Source organism: Bos indicus x Bos taurus, chromosome 4, assembly GCF_003369695.1.
Source record: "Bos indicus x Bos taurus breed Angus x Brahman F1 hybrid chromosome 4, Bos_hybrid_MaternalHap_v2.0, whole genome shotgun sequence".
NCBI classification, from domain to species: Eukaryota; Metazoa; Chordata; class Mammalia; order Artiodactyla; family Bovidae; genus Bos; species Bos indicus x Bos taurus.
Genome location: NC_040079.1, coordinates 40,532,685 through 40,550,642, shown reverse-complemented (window position 1 = coordinate 40,550,642; position 17,958 = coordinate 40,532,685). Strand labels below are relative to the sequence as shown.

General features: G+C 41.1%; 1 long non-coding RNA gene across 1 annotated transcript in view; it reads right to left on the bottom strand.

Moving 5' to 3' along the window:
- Window positions 1-11,621: 11,621 nt before the first annotated feature.
- The window catches only part of LOC113891311, a 75,916-nt gene continuing 69,579 nt past the window's right edge, over window positions 11,622-17,958 (bottom strand). Inside the window, exons 3-4 of the long non-coding RNA XR_003510721.1 lie at window positions 16,959-17,069; window positions 11,622-12,030 (exon numbers count right to left, since the gene is read on the bottom strand). This is a non-coding gene — a long non-coding RNA (uncharacterized LOC113891311). The remainder of the gene's footprint in view (window positions 12,031-16,958; window positions 17,070-17,958) is intronic.

Here is a 17,958-nt window from a genome sequence, read left to right as displayed (position 1 = left end):
ATATATAGTACATCAAAGAGTTGGATCAAGTACAGCACAGCCTGGGTGCAGGAGCCTCAGAGATGATCACCAATAACTCAGGCTGGGAAACAAGTATTTATGCAGAAGGCACTCATCTATTGCTCAAGAAGAGGGAGTCAATATTGAAGGAGTTTTACATGTCCATTGGTTTCTTGATCTTAAAAAGCACAAAAGAAATTTGTGTATTACATAACTGTTTTTAAGAAAGATGGAAGCTAGTCTTTCTTAAAAACTACTCTTACCTGCTGTGCACCCGGACTTCCCAGGTGGCACTAGTGGTAAAGAATCCACCTGCCAATGCAAGAGACATAGGAAACTCGGGCTCCATCCCTGGGTTGGGAAGATCCCCTGGAGGAGGGCATGGCAACCAACTCCAGTAATCTTGCCTGCAGAATTCCATGGACAGTGGAGCCTTGCAGGTTACAATCCATGGGGTTGAAAGAGCTGGACACAACTGAAGTGACTTAGCATGCATGCTGTACACCTGGCACTAATACAACAGTGTAAATCACTATACTCCAATAAAATTAAATAAAAAAATAAGTTCTACGAAAAGAGGAAAAATCATACTTTAAGCTAATAATCAGATAGTCTCTTTACATGGTAGATAAAGGGGGAAACCAGGATGACCATCAGTGATTGAGCAGGAAGTATGATTATGTCAGGGGAAGGGGTCATTGATACCTGTCCATGACCTACCATGATCTCCTCCTGCACCCCTGACTGCTGACAGTGTTTGTAATGTAACAGGTGACCATGCAATTAAGAGTAACAAATCCAGATCTATTTAAGTGAAAAAAATAATTACTCTTTCCTCTAAGAATTACAGAAACATCACGTGGGAAGTTTCATACCACTAAGTCCAGGCCTCATGTTACATAACAAGGTACAATCTTCATTGAGTTGCCTTTTAACCTATACTTTAGTGTCTCCATTCACAAACAATTTATATTGTGTTGAGACTAGGGACATTTTTAAATAATTTCTTTACCCCATTAGTGTGAAACTTAGAGGGGCATTGTTTTCCACGTAGACTATGTTATAGACCCCCAGACATTAGAAGGTGTTTCTTGCCTTTGCTGTTTTCTGCTGCTAACTCCATTTCCTTGGGAGAGTCTACTTGTGTGTTATTATCATTCTGTTTTTCTGCTAGAGATTTCAGGGCATCTTTCCAGTATTTTCCTATCTGTCTCCAGGGCCTCCATCTGAAGCAGTGAGGATTCCTCTTCTTTGAACAACAGAGACAGTGCAGGACACATGAGTGAAACTTTCCCAGGGTCATGTGGTGAGTCGATGTGGAATCAGACTCTGACTCTTGGGCTCCAGACTCTCAGCCTGGGCTCCTTGCCTCAGTGAGCAAGACTGTCCCACTTCTGATGGCCATTTGGGCCGTTGGTGGAGTTGACCATGTGTTACTATTTGTTATGGGAAAGATACTGTTTCTATAGCATCAAACAGTGGCTTATAATAGAAGCATTACAGGAATGCTCAAGAACTGAGGAGGCTGGAGGACATTGCACTTTGCTGGAATTTCTTGAACTAAGTTTTTGTCACACCCTATGCATACTGCAAATGTTTTTCTTAGTTTTAAGACCCTCATCTTTCAGAGGCTATCAGACACTTCTGATTAACCAATCCTTCACTCATCAGAATAGTTGTTTTGCAAGATCCATTTTGCTGCCAAAGTATTTGGGGTGACATTTAAAAGCGCATTTTGAAAGAATGCTCCTTTGAAGTTCTGAAATTGTCTTTCTGGCAAATATGGATGGAATTTACATTCTACATAGATAATTCATTAATTTATGTGGACTGTCATCTTGGAAACCTTATCATCCCTTTGGGAATATGATCTTTAATAATATTAACCAAAATATAAGCTGTCTAATCTACTGTCTGAAAAGAAAACAGTAAAAAAGTGTGCCCAGAACTCCCGAACCATGTGGGTCAGTATAATATGTTTGTACGTGAGCCTCTGAGTGCCAGCTTTTCAAGGCACCCTACCCCTTGTTTGGAAGAAGAGAAGGCATGATCTTCATTTCAAGCAGTTTAACTTTGAATGAAGAGAAAGACACTCACTAAAAGTTAATACAAGCTGTACTGAGAACAAAGTACCACAAAAGTAGAGAAGAGGAGAGATCATTTCATGGGAGACAAGAAACGCTTCGTGGCTAAGACAGACTTTGAACTACCAGTGATTGGGGAAGTCAAACCCGGGAAGAGGGCCAGGGCTCTCACTGCAAGGCTACCAAAGGAAATGCAGGATAATTCAGAAAACAGTTTGGTGAGACTGAAGCACAGCTTTTCAATCTCCATTGCACTGTCCAAAAATGCTCATAAAGCATTAAGGACAGTGAATCAGTCACAGAGTACGTAAAAACTATAGAGATCTGTGTGGTCTTTTTATAAGCCCCCATTTTACAGCTAATGAATTGAAGAACCTGCCACATGTTATGTGCAAAGGACAAAGTGGATGGTGTAATTTAAGACATGGTGACCTGATGGGCCCTGGGGATGGCGGTTGGCATGTAGGTTAGCAGCAGATGGGGGCACGGCCTTGATCTCCACACTATGCTCCTGAATCCAAGCCTCCATTATTTTCAATTCTAGAAATTTGCCTTTGCCTCCATATTTGGGAATAATTTGCTCTTTTATAAAGAGAGACCTAATTCTCATTTTGCCCAGGATTTGTAATCCACAATCAGCATGTTCTCTGCTGTTGTGGAATTATTAACTGACTATAGGGAAGCTATTATTATGGTGAATGTGATACTTAACATTTGTTATTAAAAGGATGCGCCTCCTGATAAGTATGCAAGAATACAACTGAGGGCTTGAAAGACAGGCCTGGAAATACGTTTCCATTTTTATGTGAAAATAATACATAAATAAACTTTGCTAACATAATGTTCACCTCTGGTTGTGCCCACCAAATCCTCATGTCACTCTCTCCAAGTGTGGATGCAAGGCTGTAGGGAGAGCAGGCAGGATCTCATTTTTTGCTCTCATTGAGCCTTGCATTTATAATCTATTATACTGAATTTACTTTATTATATTATCAAGTTTAAATAGCAAGTACTTTTTAAAAATTCTGCAAAATCATGAATGGAAGATATTTCTAATTTTAGTGCAAACCTGAGTGAAAATCCTAGAAATGCACAGGGCCATGACTTTTCCTCCAAGCCCTTCTGCCACATCAGTTCAGTTCAGTCGCTCAGTCGTGTCCAACTCTTTGCAACCCCATGAATCGCAGCACGACAGGCCTCCTTGTCCATCACCAACTCCCTGAGTTCACTAAAACTCACGTCTATCGAGTCGGTGATGCCATCCAGCCATCTCATCCTCTGTCCTCCCCTTCTCCTCCTGCCCCCAATCCCTCCCAGCATCAGAGTCTTTTCCAATGAGTCAACTCTTCGCGTGAGGGGGCCAAAGTACTGGAGTTTCAGCTTTAGCATTAGTCCTTCCAAAGAACACCCAGGGCTGATCTCCTTTAGAATGGACTGGTTGGATCTCCTTGCAGTCCCAGGGACTCTCAAGAGTCTTCTCCAACACCACAGTTGAAAAGCATCAATTCTTCGGCGCTCAGCCTTCTTCACAGTCCAACTCTCACATCCATACATGACCACAGGAAAAAACCATAGCCTTGGCTAGACGAACCTTTGTTGGCAATATAGTGAAGTTAAAAACATGACAGCATATTCTAATCTGATAAATTGAACAGAATAGTCACAATTACCAAGAAAACATTTTAGATGAAAATTTACAAGACTTGTTGGTGAGGATAATCTGAGTGTAAGAATATAGTGTCCCTGGAGATATTATTAACAGTAGTAAGTAAATGTGATTCATAAATATACACATATTAACAAAATGTTATAGATACTAAGAGCATTTTCTTGCCTGTGTTAGTTACTAAATATTAAAAGTATTCCACAGCGAGGACCTACTATTTAGCCCAGGGCACTATTGTCAATATTTTGTAATAACTTATAATGGAAAAGAATCCGAAAATAATGTGTATTATATATGAGTATATAATATACATGATAAATTTATATAATATAAATATGTAAAACACTTTATATAAATATATAAGAATATATGTTTATATTTTATGTATGTATTATATATTTATATCTAACTCACTTTACTGTATACCTGAAACATTATAAATCAACTATGCTTCAGTTAAAAAAAGATTAAAAGCTTCCCCATTAGCCCTGTTCATTGAGTGATCCCTGCTTTTTCTTCCCATTATGTTTTGATTTTGTTGAGCTTTAAGTGAGAGAAATCTCTGTCACATTATATGTCACGTGCAAAGGGCATCTTCACTTATGTTATACAAAAATACACCTTCGATCAGGATATTTTTTAATTTAATTTTTATTTCCTGTTAGAGTATAGTTGATTTACAATGTTCTATTACTTTTTGGTGTACAGCAAAGTGATTCAGTTATACATATACATCAGTTCAGTTCAATCGAGCAGTCGTGTCTGACTCTTTGAAACTCCGTGGTCTGCTGCATACCAGGCTTCCCTGTCCATCCCCATCTCTCAGAACTTACTCAAACTCATATCCATCGAGTCAGTGACGCCATCTAGCCATCTCATCCTCTGTCAACCTCTTCTCCTTCTACCTTCGATCTTTCCTAGCATCAGGGTCTTTTCTAATAAGATAGTTCTTCTTAGAACTGATATATAAAGTTAAATATATAAGTGATATCACATGTTATTTGTCTTTGATTTACTTCATCATTGTGATAATCTCTATGTCCATCCATGTTGCTGCCAATGGCATTATTTCATTTTTTCATGGCTGGTTTTAGAAAAGGCAGAGGAACCAGAGATCAAAATTGCAACATCCGCTGGATCATCAAAAAAGGAAGAGAGTTCCAGAAAAACATCTATTTCTGCTTTATTGACTATGCCAAAGCCTTTAACTGTTTGGATCACAGTAAACTGTGGAAAATTCTGAAAGAGATGGGCATACCAGACCACCTGACCTGCCTATTGAGAAACCTATATGCAGGTCAGGAAGCAACAGTTAGAACTGGACATGGAACAATAGACTGGTTCCAAATAGGAAAAGGAGTACGTCAAGGCTGTATATTGTCACCCTGCTTATTTAACTTCTATGCAGAGTACATCATGAGAAACGCTAGGCTGCATGAAGCACAAGCTGGAATCAAGATTGCTGGGAGAAATATCAATAACCTCAGATATGCAGATGACACCACCCCTATGGCAGAAAGTGAAGAGGATCTAAAAAGCCTCTTAATGAAAGTGAAAGAGGAGAGTGAAAAAGTTGGCTTAAAGGTCAGCATTCAGAAAACTAAGATCATGGCATCTGGTCCCATCACTTCATGGCAAATAGATGGGGAAACAGTGGAAATAGTGTCAGACTTTATTTTTTTGGGCTCCAAAGTCACTGCAGATGGTGATTGCAGCTATGAAATTAAAAGATGCTTACTCCTTGGAAGAAAAGTTATGACCAACCTAGATAGCATATTGAAAAGCAGAGACATTACTTTGCCAACAAAGGTCCATCTAGTCAAGGCTATGGTTTTTCCTGTGGTCATGTATGGATGTGAGAGTTGGACTGTGAAGAAGGCTGAGCACCGAAGAATTGATGCTTTTGAACTGTGGTGGTGGAGAAGATTCTTGAGAGTCCCTGGGACTGCAAGGAGATCCAACCAGTCCATTCTAAAGGAGATCAGTCCTGGGTGTTCTTTGGAAGGAATGATGCTAAAGCTGAAACTCCAATACTTTGGCCACCTCATGCGAAGAGTTGACTCATTGGAAAAGACTCTGATGCTGGGAGGGATTGGGGGCAGGAGGAGAAGGGGAGGACAGAGGATGAGATGGCTGGATGGCATCACCGACTCGCTGGACATGAGTTTGAGTGAACTTCGGGAGTTGGTGGTGGATAGGGAGGCCTGGCGTGCTGCAATTCATGGGGTTGCAAAGAGTCGGACACGATTGAGCAACTGAACTGAACTGAACTGAACACTGTTCTGCATAATGTTGTTATTGTTGTTCAGTCACTAAGTTGTATATGGCTCTTTGTGACTTCATGGACTGCATCATGCCAGGCTTCCCTGTCTACTGTCTCCCAGAGTTTGCCCAAACTCATGTCCATTGAGTTAGTGATGCCAGAGGCTGTCTCATCCTATGTTGCCCATTTCTCCTCCTGTCCTTAGTCTTTCCAGCATCAGGGTCTTTTGCAATGAGTTAGCTCTTCGCATCAGGTGGCCAAAGCACTGAAGCTTCAGCTTCAACATTAGTCCTTCCAATAATAATTCAAGGTTGATTTCCTTTAAGATTGACTGGTTTTATCTTGCAGTCCAACGGACTCTCAAGAGTCTTCTTCAGCACCACAGTTCAAAAGCATCAGTTCTTCAGCACTCAGCTTTTTTTCTGGTCCAACTCTCAAATCCATACATGACTACTGGAAAAACAATAGCTTTGACTATATGGACGTTTGTTGGCAAAGTGATGTCTCTGCTTTTTAATACACTGTTTGTGCCGTGCTGTGCTTAGTCAATCAGTCATGTCCGACCCTTTGCGGCCCCATGGACTGCAGCCTCCCAGGCTCCTCTGTCCATGGAATTCTCCAGGCAAGAATACTAGAGTGGGTTGCCACTACACTGTTTAGGCTTGTCATAACTTTTTTTCCAAGGAGCAAATGTCTTTTAATTTCATGGCTGCAGTCACTATCTGCAGTGATTTTGGAGCTCAAGAAAATAGAATCTGTCACTGTTTCCACTTTTTCTCCATCTATTTGCCCTGAAGTGATGGGACCAGATGCCATGGTCTTAGCTTTTTGAATGTTGTTTTCAGCCAGCTTTTTCACTCTCATCTTTCACGCTCATCAAGAGACTCTTTAACTCCTCTTTGCTTTCTGCCATTAGAGTGAAACCTGATGTTGTTGATATTTCTGAACATGTCTTGATATTTTTCTTGGCAATCTTGATTCCAACTTGTAACTCATCCAGCCCAGCATTTCCCATGATACACTCTGAATATAGGTTAAATAATCAGAGTGACAATATACAGCCTTGAAGTATTCCTTTCCCAATTTTGAACCAGTCCATTGTTCCATGTCTGGTTCTAGCTGTTGTTTCTTGATCTGCATACAGGTTTTGCAGCAGACGGGTAAGGTGGTCTGGTATTCCCATCTCTTTAAGAATTTTCCAGTTTGTTGTGATCCACATAGTCAAAGACTTTAGCATAATCAGTGAAGCAGATGTTTTTCCAGAATTCCCTTGCTTGGACTCTTTGTGACTCCTTGCACCGTAGACCTCCAGGCTCCTCTATCCATGGAGATTCTCCAGACAAGAACACTGGAGTGGGTTACTATGCCCCCCTTCAGGGGATCTTCACAACCCAGGGATCGAACCCAGGTCTCCCACATTTCAGGTGGATTCTCTACCATCTGAGCCACCAGGAAAGCTCTTATGCTTTGACAGATATTGGCAATTTGATCTCTGGTTTCTCTGCCTTTTCTAGCATGTATACCTGGAAGTTCTCAGCTATTGCTGAAGACTAGCTTGAAGGATTTCAATCGTTACCTTTCTAGCATGTGAAATAAGTGCAATTGTATAGTAATTTGAACATTCTTTGGCATTGTCCTTTTTTGGGATTGGAATGAAAACTGACCTCCATAATTTGTTGTTTGAATTTACATTCCCACCAACACTGTAGGAGGGTTCCTTTTTCTCCATACCCTCTTCAGAATTTATTGTTTGTCAGCTTTTTAATGATGGTCATTCTGACTTGTGTGAGGTGATACCTCGTAGTTTCAATTTGCATTTCTCTAATAAATAGTGAAGCTGCTCATTTTATCATGTACTTTTTGGCCATCTGTTGTCTTCCTTGGAGAAATATCTATTTAGATCTTCTGCCAATTTTTCATTGGGTTATTTTGTTTTTGATACTGAGGTACAAGAGCTTGATATTGACTAAATTAAAATGGAAAAACAGATTGCTTTCAAAATTTGACCTTCCTACGTACTATGGGATTCCACTCGTAAGAACCAGTGACATTAACATGAAACATAAACCCATGTAGTTTTACTATGAGATGACATATCTGTAAAGTAAGTAAAGACCTAGATGTGCTTTTGTTTTCCTAAATGGAGGTGTTGGAGAGGGTGGTTACAATTAAGCAACTTGTCTTAACTGAAACCAGCACTAGCTCCTAAGTTAGACTTTTGCAAAGACTTTTTCCCTCTAGAATCTTTGGAGTAGGTAAAAAATGCTTAGCACTGTAGACCCAAATATGTATTTTAGTTACTATAAATAGTTACAATCTTCTAATTTGTTTTTAATTTCTTCTCCCTTTTTAACCAAGGGCCCTTGGGACCAATATAACATTTCACCAACTCTTGGGGTTTAATAAAGTCTCCTGATAGTTTTTAGTGTTTGAAATATATTAGCTTTGTCATGGCTCCCTGCCTCACCAAGGGCAGTGACCATAAAATAATAAAATAGAGTATAAGAAGCAGCACACTGTTCCCAAGGTAGATGTAAAAGTCATAGTACAACATAACACTATCAAATAAGATGGCATTAGATATAGCATACTGGAAATGTGTCCCCATCCTGAGCTTTTCATCTTTGATTTGGAGCAGTGATTAAGCAAAATAAAAGAAAAGAAAGTATGGAAAGGGAATACTAGACCATTTCATAATGGTGAACCTGAGCGCTTCAGTCTGTGATGACAGAAGTTTTTCATCAGTTACTTTCCTTCAGTTGGTTACCCAGTACATCAATGCAAAGTGGACTTAATTCTTTCTTTCCCAGAGATTGCAAACACCTTATCTTGGTAAACCTTAGTTTACCAAACACCCTGCTTTATAGGGAGCAAGTAAGCCCCAGAGAAGGTGGCTCCCTGTCCCTCTGCCATTGTTGTCACCCTACACGAATTGTAACCTTCTTCCATTCCTTGGTTGTCTCTTTTATGGAACATTGCCTTTCCCTTTCCTCTGCCTTTGCCATTCAAGGTTGGCTAGGGGGATCTGTCTCTGTGCATCCTACTGAGGATTTTAATCTAACTCTTGGCTTCTCTGCAGGATGTAGCAGTCCCAATTGAAGCTGTGTTGTATTAGTTGCTCAGTGGTGCCCAAATCTTTGTAACCCCGTGGACTGCAGCCCACCAGGCTCCTCTGTCCATGGGATTTTCCAGGCAAGGATACTGGAGTGGGTTGCCTTTTCCTTCTCCAATTGAAGCTGAAGTGAAGTGGCTCAGTTGTGTCCGACTCTTTGCAACCCCATGGACTGTAGCCTGTCAGACTCCTCCGTCCATGGGATTTTCCAGGCAAGAATACTGGAGTGAGTTGCCATTTCCTTCTCCAGAGCAACTCAGAAATCAATTTAGAGGCCAGGGCCCTTACCTTACTTCTGGTAAGTCTGAAATGCCTAAGCCTCTTAGCATGATAAAGATAGCTCTTTATCATTCCTTAAGCATCAGAGGACAAGGTCCCTGCTGGCTCACCTGTTAGCTCTTCCTCACAGGGTGCTGGGATCAGGAAAGTGTCTCACAGTACGTGGGAGGACATTAATGCACATGGAAAAGTGGTAGAAAGAAGGTTGAACACAAAGACTAGACATTTTGGTGAGATTGAGGAATTGGCTTTTGAGGAGGTGGACTTTAATGGAATTAGGATTGGTTGCTACATTACTGCCATCCACAAGATCAGTGATGAAAGAATGAATGTAATAGCATAAAACTTAAAAGAATGACCCAGCATGTACCATTCCAAATAGAGATGCTGGCAGTTGAAGTCAAAGTCAGCACTAAGAAGCAGTTATTAATGGCCTCCAGCTGCTTTAAACTGTCTTAAAACATTTAAGAAAATTTCCCTTTTCTCTTTTCATAAGAGAATAGGGGATAGGAGTGTTGTGGGGTGTGTGTGTGTGTGTGTGTGTATGCATGTGCAAGTGTTCATGTTCTCATGAGTACACTCTTGTCTTGGCCCATGTGTGTTCGTCATAAAACTTGAAAGAAGTACAACTTTTAGCTAGAAGGAAAGCTTTTTATAGCAGAGTTATAAATCATTTCAAGGAGTGATTTTCAGTTAAGAGCTGACAGCTCCCTCATACAGTGACCATGCCAGGCCTGCCATTCAAAGAAGTTTGGAGACCAGTCTCATTTGTCATCTGAAATGAGAGTGATGTGTTCTTGGGGATGCCACGTGTGAAATGGCAAGATAGAATGTTCCTGCCATTTGCACTATCTTTGGATGAGACAAGAAGGAGGTGTTAGCATGATGTAATATATAATATTGAGCAGGAAGTGATGGAGCAGCTGTATACTGAGCTACTGTTTGGGGCCGGGCAGAAACATAAGTGCTGTGTATTGTTACACAAAGGATGATACTATGTTTCTGTTCAATAAAGAATCCCTTTGCAGCTGGGACTCCAAGCAGTAAATTGCTGCACCTCAGTGGTACACTATCTTTTCCCATCATATAGTGAAAACTCCAAACCTAGAGAGAGAAATATAGCCTTAGATCTCTCAAGCTAGGGGTGAAAATTCAGAGCAGAGAACTTGTTAAACTTGAAAAAGGACATGTAAGTCAACAAAGATAGTCATAGAAATCCATTGAGAAAGACTCATCTTTAAGCAAGAGATTAAGTCATCTGGACTTTGAAGCAGGAAGTGGACATCCCAAATACCAGGCCCCAAAATTATGAATAATGGAGGACACACAATGTCTAGACTAGATAAGAGCTCATCCTTAATCCCCCTTTCTGTAAAGAACTGGTGATATATCATAAACCACTGTAACCGCCTCTAGAGTTTATCAGATATAATTGTGGAAACTTGATTGCAGTGAAAACTAGAATGAAACTGAAAAGTGATTTAAAAAAAGCTTCCTTAAAAAACTGGAAATAGAACTGCCTTATGATCCAGCAATCCCACTGCTGGGCATACACACTGAGGAAACCAGAAGAGAAAGACACGTGTACCCCAGTGTTCATCGCAGCACTGTTTATAATAGCCAGGACATGGAAGCAACCTAGATGTCCATCAGCAGATGAATGGATAAGAAAGCTGTGGTACATATACACAATGGAGTATTACTCAGCCATTAAAAAGAATACATTTGAATCAGTTCTAATGAGATGGATGAAACTGGAACCTATTATACAGAGTGAAGTAAGCCAGAAAGAAAAACACCAATATAGTATACTAATGCATATATATGGAATTTAGAAAGATGGTAACAATAACCCTGTGTACGAGACAGCAAAAGAGACACTGATGCATAGATCAGTCTTATGGACTCTGTGGGAGAGGGAGAGGGTGGGGAGATTTGGGAGAATGGCATTGAAACATGTATAATATCATGTATGAAATGAGTCGCCAGTCCAGGTACGATGCATGATACTGGATGCTTGGGGCTGGTGCACTGGGACGATCCAGAGGGATGGTATGGGGAGGGAGGAGGGAGGAGGGTTCAGGATGGGGAACACAGGTATACCTGTGGCGGATTCATTTCGATATTTGGCAAAACTAATACAATATTGTAATGTTTAAAAATAAAATAAAATAAAAGCATTAAAATAATTTTAAAAATAAAAAATAAATGCTGATTGCCAAAAGATGTCTTTTTTCTTGCCACATTTGCTATTTTGCGGAGAGTCAAATATTAAAAAGAACTTATTAATAGAATAAACAAGTCATAAACAGTGTGGGTTAGAGGCAGAGTCACTTCTAGGAAAAAGGATTTGGATGCTGCTGTCCACCCATTATTAGAAATCCTTGCTGAAGAAACCTCTGTTACCTTCAGGGCTAGCAAAGATTTGCCTTTGATGTCACTCACATCACAGTCACATACTGCTGTTCCTGTGCCGTCTCTAAGCCAAGGCCAAGGTTGGGCATGTGTTCACCCTTTTCATTGTAGCTGAGAACCTTCATCCTAACTGGAACTGTGATGCTCTCCTTTTCATCTGCAATCCTCCCAACAATATCAACTGCCTCCTTGCTTGATTTCACTGTGAGATCTAAAAACAAAAACAGTGGGAAAATATATGCATTCAGAGAAAAAATATCAGAAACTACTGCATTTGATTTTTTTTTGAAAAATACTAATTGTTTCCTCACTTTATTCCTCTATACAGATGAATTTTAGTATATAATTTATATACGCCTAAGTTACACATGTGAGACACATATAGCTTTTATGGGTCTGTATAAATCTTGAGTAGATTGAGAAATTCTTATGACAGAGTGCAGGGTCTATTTTCTAAGTTTGGTCATCTATCTACACTACCTGAATCCATAGACTTGAGTTTTCCCAGCCAAGATCCTATTGTACATTGCAGATGAAGACCAAGGAACGCAGCATTGTTTGCACCCCTCTGCTTAGTGAAGCTTATTCCTGTCTGGGTATGCAGCGTGTTCAATGGCTCAACCAGACGGGATGCTGAATGCTGTCAGCACCTCTTTTACCCACATGCCTCCTTGTGGAAGAGGAAGCCATGCAGGAAACTGGGACAAAAGAGGACAGAGTCCTCTGCAAAGCAAGTGTGGCAACTTGAAGATGGGTGGATGGGGGTGCTGTGCCTCATTACACTTGGACACCTGGGGTTGTTTCCTTTATTCTGGACTAGACAGCAGCCCTGCAGACTTCCCCACTACCCCACTCCCTCGCCACCCCCTACTCTGTTAATTTCACTGACTTACTCTTTTGTAAAATGTAAAGTGAAATTAAGGCTTTTGTAATTAAAGTCTCACTCTTTACTGTTGGAGCCTGTAATGGAGATGCCCAGAACGGTCCCCACCATCTGGTGTCCTTAGTCTCCTTCCCACTCTCCCCTCTCTGACAAAAGGCATTTTAAGTCTGTTAATAAGTGAAGAGACACATTCCTTTGTCTCCAGCCTGGAGTCCTTTCTCTGTCTCCTGTCAGCATTTAGCAACATGGAGCTTAGAGTGCTTGTCGATGGCAAAGATGCACAAAAGGATGTCTCTCTTATCACTGTTATAGGTAACTTTCCACAACCTAGTGATTCTGTCTGGATACCTGGTCTCCCTTTCCTTTTTAAGATTGTGTTTACGCCCTTTTCCCACTTGATTCTCCGGGTCTGTGCTTTTTGTGGTGTCGCCATACAAACACCTAAGCGTTCTTCTTCCTTTGAGCAAAACTTCTCAGGAACTGGCCAAAACATGAGCTGGAGCTACCTGGGGGTGCCAGTCATATGTTCAACACATGCAGACACTGCAAAATGCATTTCCTTAGCACATTTCCTTTACTTGAAGGCACTTCAAAATCTAATAACATTTCATTTAGAGGGAAAATAAGTTGTTCTCTGTCAATGAGGCAGATCATTACTTTTCCATTCGCTGACATGTACATGCGTGCTGTCCTTTGTAACTCAGATGCCACAAACACACGAATCAGCACCATGTGATGTGAATTCTTTTCCTAGTAAACAGCACCCGATATTGTGCTGATCCAGGTACAGATTGTCATCCAGGCCCCTAGGGAACAATACACATTCTTGTAAAGTTCCTGGCTGGTTGAAGAATATGGTTTATAATATTTCCCCCTGTGAAGCTAAATTATTTATTTCAGTCAAACTCCCAGGCATTGTGTGTTTAGACTCTTTATGAAGGAGTGACAAAACATTGTGGTTAAGAGTTTAGGCTTTGGAGTCAGAAAGATCTAGATCAGAACCTAGGTTCTCTTATGGCCAGCTGAGTGGCATTCTGCAACTTGTATGCTCTTGGAGCCTCAGTGTTCTCTGAAAGTGAGCAATTGTCAAACTGGCCTGGTAGAGAAGCTGTTTGTCTTTTAGAATTTTGAATTAAGTAATGCAGATGATAACAGTTGTACAGTGCCTGGCATCTATAAAGATACTTTATTGATATATTCAGTTGATTTATTATTAGGGCGTGGTAGCAAGGCACCATCCCCAGAATATTCAGGAAGTAGTCACCTTCTTAATATCATCATAATCTCCGAGGAGAATATTTCATCTCTACCCTGGGCTTCTTTAGTTACCACACCCTGTGATTGCCCCCCTGTATCACTCACATCTCATTGCATATGTGAATGCACATCACTCATATCTGTCCTAGTCATTCAGTGTTATCTCTGACAACATCTCCCTCTTCCCTAAGCCAGTCCAGCAAGGAGCCTTATGGGTTTGTCCCCTGAAATTCACTCACTTCTTGCCATATCCACAACAACCAATGCCTCTCACCCAAGGTACTTTACGAGTTTCCCTACTTTTCTTCTTGTACTCACTCTCCCTTCTCAACTCCTTCTCCACAGAGCAGTGATCTATGAAAAACACGCTATTTGAATAAAATTTCCCCAGTCAAACCTTTGCTTAAATCTGTTCCTTAGCCTTGTCCTAAGATCAAGGCTGTTAAATTGATCATCCAGGCCCTGTGAGTCCAGCTCTGTCTATCTGCCTGGCTTCATCTCCAATCTCTCTCCCTCTGCATTCAGCCACATCAGCCTCCTACTCCCAACAACCGGAAGCCTTCACCAAGCAATAGTTTCTTTTCCCTTCCTACAGCTATTTTGTATTTATAATTGAGAGAGAAGAATTCTAGACCTTTCTTTTGTTTCCTAAAGGCATGGAGAGGTTTAGTGAATTTGTATTTTCCAAAGACCTTTGCAGAGTCTCAGATGAAAGGTTAAAAAGAAGTCCAATGTATTATGATTTGACCTGGGTCCAAACAACGTTGGTATTTCTAATAGGACTGAAATTATTATACCAACGGCCATTCCCTTAGCATGTGTGAACTTCAATCTCAAGGCCAAAGTCTAGCTAGAAAAGTGCTGACGTTTTGAAATGTTATATAGCAGAAAAGGGTAGTGGAATGTTTTGGTAACCTCAAAATATATTTAGTTTGGGATTCAGTCCCAGGTATCAAAGCAAGTTAGTCAGGTGTCAGTGACACATCCAAAGACGGACACTTAACTCGCCAGGAGTTTCACACCCACCTTAGAAGCAAGAATCCCAGGGTCTAGAACAGAAAGCTATCCTATAGTAATTTCTGCAGAGACCTCCTCCTCTATCCCTGCTGCCATTCAGATGCCTCCGTATTATCCTGCAGACAAGTGCCCAGAGGTAATGCCAGAGACAGCCAGGTAACTAAGCTTCAAAGGGTACTGACAACAGCAGCTGGAGGGCACCCAGTTATTCACAAAACTCCCTATACCTGAGAGCCACCTAGGATGCAAACTCCCATTTCTTCTGATGCTTACAGGTAATGTCTGGCATGTATGACTGCTATGCAGTTTCCATACACCATGCTATGGACTGCCACCCCATGAGTTGGTAGGGACATGGGGATGGTTGGCATGTGCAGTGTTAGGGGTTCACATCAATTCCTTCTCTGCTTCTGCTAAGTCACTTTAGTTGTGTCCAACTCTGTGCGACCCCAGAGATGGCAGCCCACCAGGCTCCCCCGTCCCTGGGATTCTCCAGGCAAGAACACTGGAGTGGGTTGCTGTTTCCTTCTCCAATGCATGAAAGTGAAAAATGAAAGTGAAGTCGCTCAGCGACCCCATGGACTGCAGCCTTCCAGGCTCCTCCATCCATGGGATTTTCCAGGCAAGAGTACTGGAGTGGGGTGCCATTGCCTTCTCTATCTATATCTAAATTTTACACTCAAGCATGTTGGAATTGTTACTGTCTTCAATTTGGGTCAATTTATTTCAACTATGGAAGACTTCAAGCTTTTCTAGTTTTGACCATATTCTTTGGTCATTTATTGTCAAGGGAATTTTATGACAACTTTTGAAGGGTAAAGGAAGTATTCCTGGACTTTTTGGATTAGGTTAGGGCTCTCTGTTATGCCCTGCATAATGCTTGCTATTTCTCTGTTCACCAGCATTAGCCCACCTGTGATAATTAGTTTAATATTCTTATTCCTTGCCAGACTGGATGCACCTTGTCTGCACATGAGCTTCACCCAACTTATCCTCTATTGTTTCCCCACATTGTACTAGCAGGCACTAGATCTGTGTGTGTGATAGATGATAGATAGATAGAGACCTATCTAAAATGTAAATGATGCTCACAGTATGCTAAAGTGATGTTCTACTTGTTGCTATTTAGTCGCTAAGTTATGTCTGACTCTTCTCTGACCCATGGACTGTAGCCTACCAAGTTCCTCTGTCCATGGGATTTCCCAGGCAAGAATACTGAAGTGGGTTGCCATTTCCTTCTCCAGGGGATATTCCTGGCCCAGAGATCCAACTTATGCCTTCTGCTTGGCAGGCAGATCCTTTGCCACTGAGCCACCTGGGAAGCCCAAAGCCAGATTCTATATACTATCAAATGAGATATCCTACACTATTAGTACGGGGTTAAAAATTATGAAATTCACTGTTGTTTTTTAACTATGGCATTTTAGAACCTCCTTATTTCAATGAAATATAATTTATAGCAATAAGAAGATGGCTAATGTGTAAATGATGCCCACAGTATGCTAGGGTAACATTCTAGTACTTTATCTAGATTCAACTGTATCTTTCTCATCACAGCTGTAGGAGGTAGGGATCATTATCCCCAATTTACAGATGAGGAAACTAAGGCTCAGAGAAGTTGGCGTGTTGCTGGGAAAGACTGAAGGCAAAAGGAAAAGGGGGTGATAGAGGATGAGATGGCTAGATAGCATCACCGACTCAATGGACATGAATTTGAACAAACTCCAGGAGGTAATGGAGGACAGAGGAGCCTGGTGTGCTAGAGTCCATGGGGTTGCAAAGAGTTGGACATGACTTAGTGAATGAACAAGGGGAAGAGTGGGGTTCCCATCCAGTTCTGTTTTCTCAATTCTATTGTTTTAGATAGGATAGGATTCCATCCTAATCCAGGAGTTACCAGCAGTTAAATATTAATAGTATTTGAAAAGTTAAATAAAAACACACAGCAATATCTCTGTGGAGACAGGGCACAGGTAACTTACATGAATTGTACTCATCCTAAATGCCACAGCACAGAGGAAAGGGAGCGAGAAAGCCACGGTCTGGAACAGACTGCGAAGGTTCCATGGAGAGCAGCTGACCCTGAACTTAACCTAGAAGGATGGGGGTAGAGTTTAGGAGAGCCACAAAAGATAGTGTGAGCAAATATGCCATGCTGAAAGCTTTTTTAAAAAATATGGATTTAGAATAATAAAGTACTGTCCCGAAGCCCAGATTTTTCTCCTCCTCTGAGAATCAGTAGTGATGTTTCCCCACATTTATTTTCTCCAGCTATAAAACAAAAATGTTACTTGCCACTTTCCTACCCTGTAGAGATGTGGAAAGGGTTAAAGGATTCCATAAAGCTTTGTGGGCCGCTTGAAAGTAGTTATGAAAAAAACAAGTTCTAATCATCTTTACTGTTTTCGCTGTTGATTTTTACTATTGTTGTAGTAAAATTGTCCCTGTGGAGATGTAACTTTTAGTACAGTCACAACCTGCTCGGATAATTAACTGTTTGCATTGTGACCCACCTGCTAAAAGAGGCTGGACAGAACCTAACCTTTGCAGATCCTTTCTGCAGCAATTCCTGCCACTCCATAAGGTGTCCTGGGACTAGAGACTGCTCTCCATCTCTCTTTGACCAGGACAGGCTCATCAATTATGTTTTTTTTTTTTCCCCAGGACATTAACTATTTAAAAAAATGAATTCCTTACTGATATTTAAATATCAGTACATTTCAGATATGAACCTAGAAGTCTAGCTTCCCTCTGCAGAAGAACTGGCAACAGTGGGTCCACATTTAGGACACCTGCCACAGCAAGAATCAGCTGGTCCGTTAAAGGTATATCCATGCCTTGCCAGGCTTCATGTGGTCTTTATTGTCATGAGGGCAATTGCTAGTCCGGCAGGCAGCTGGGTCTTTTGGCTACATCTGTCTGTTTTCCACTCAAAGCACTACCAGGTCTAGGGTGAGCTATCTGTGAGGCACACACTAGGTG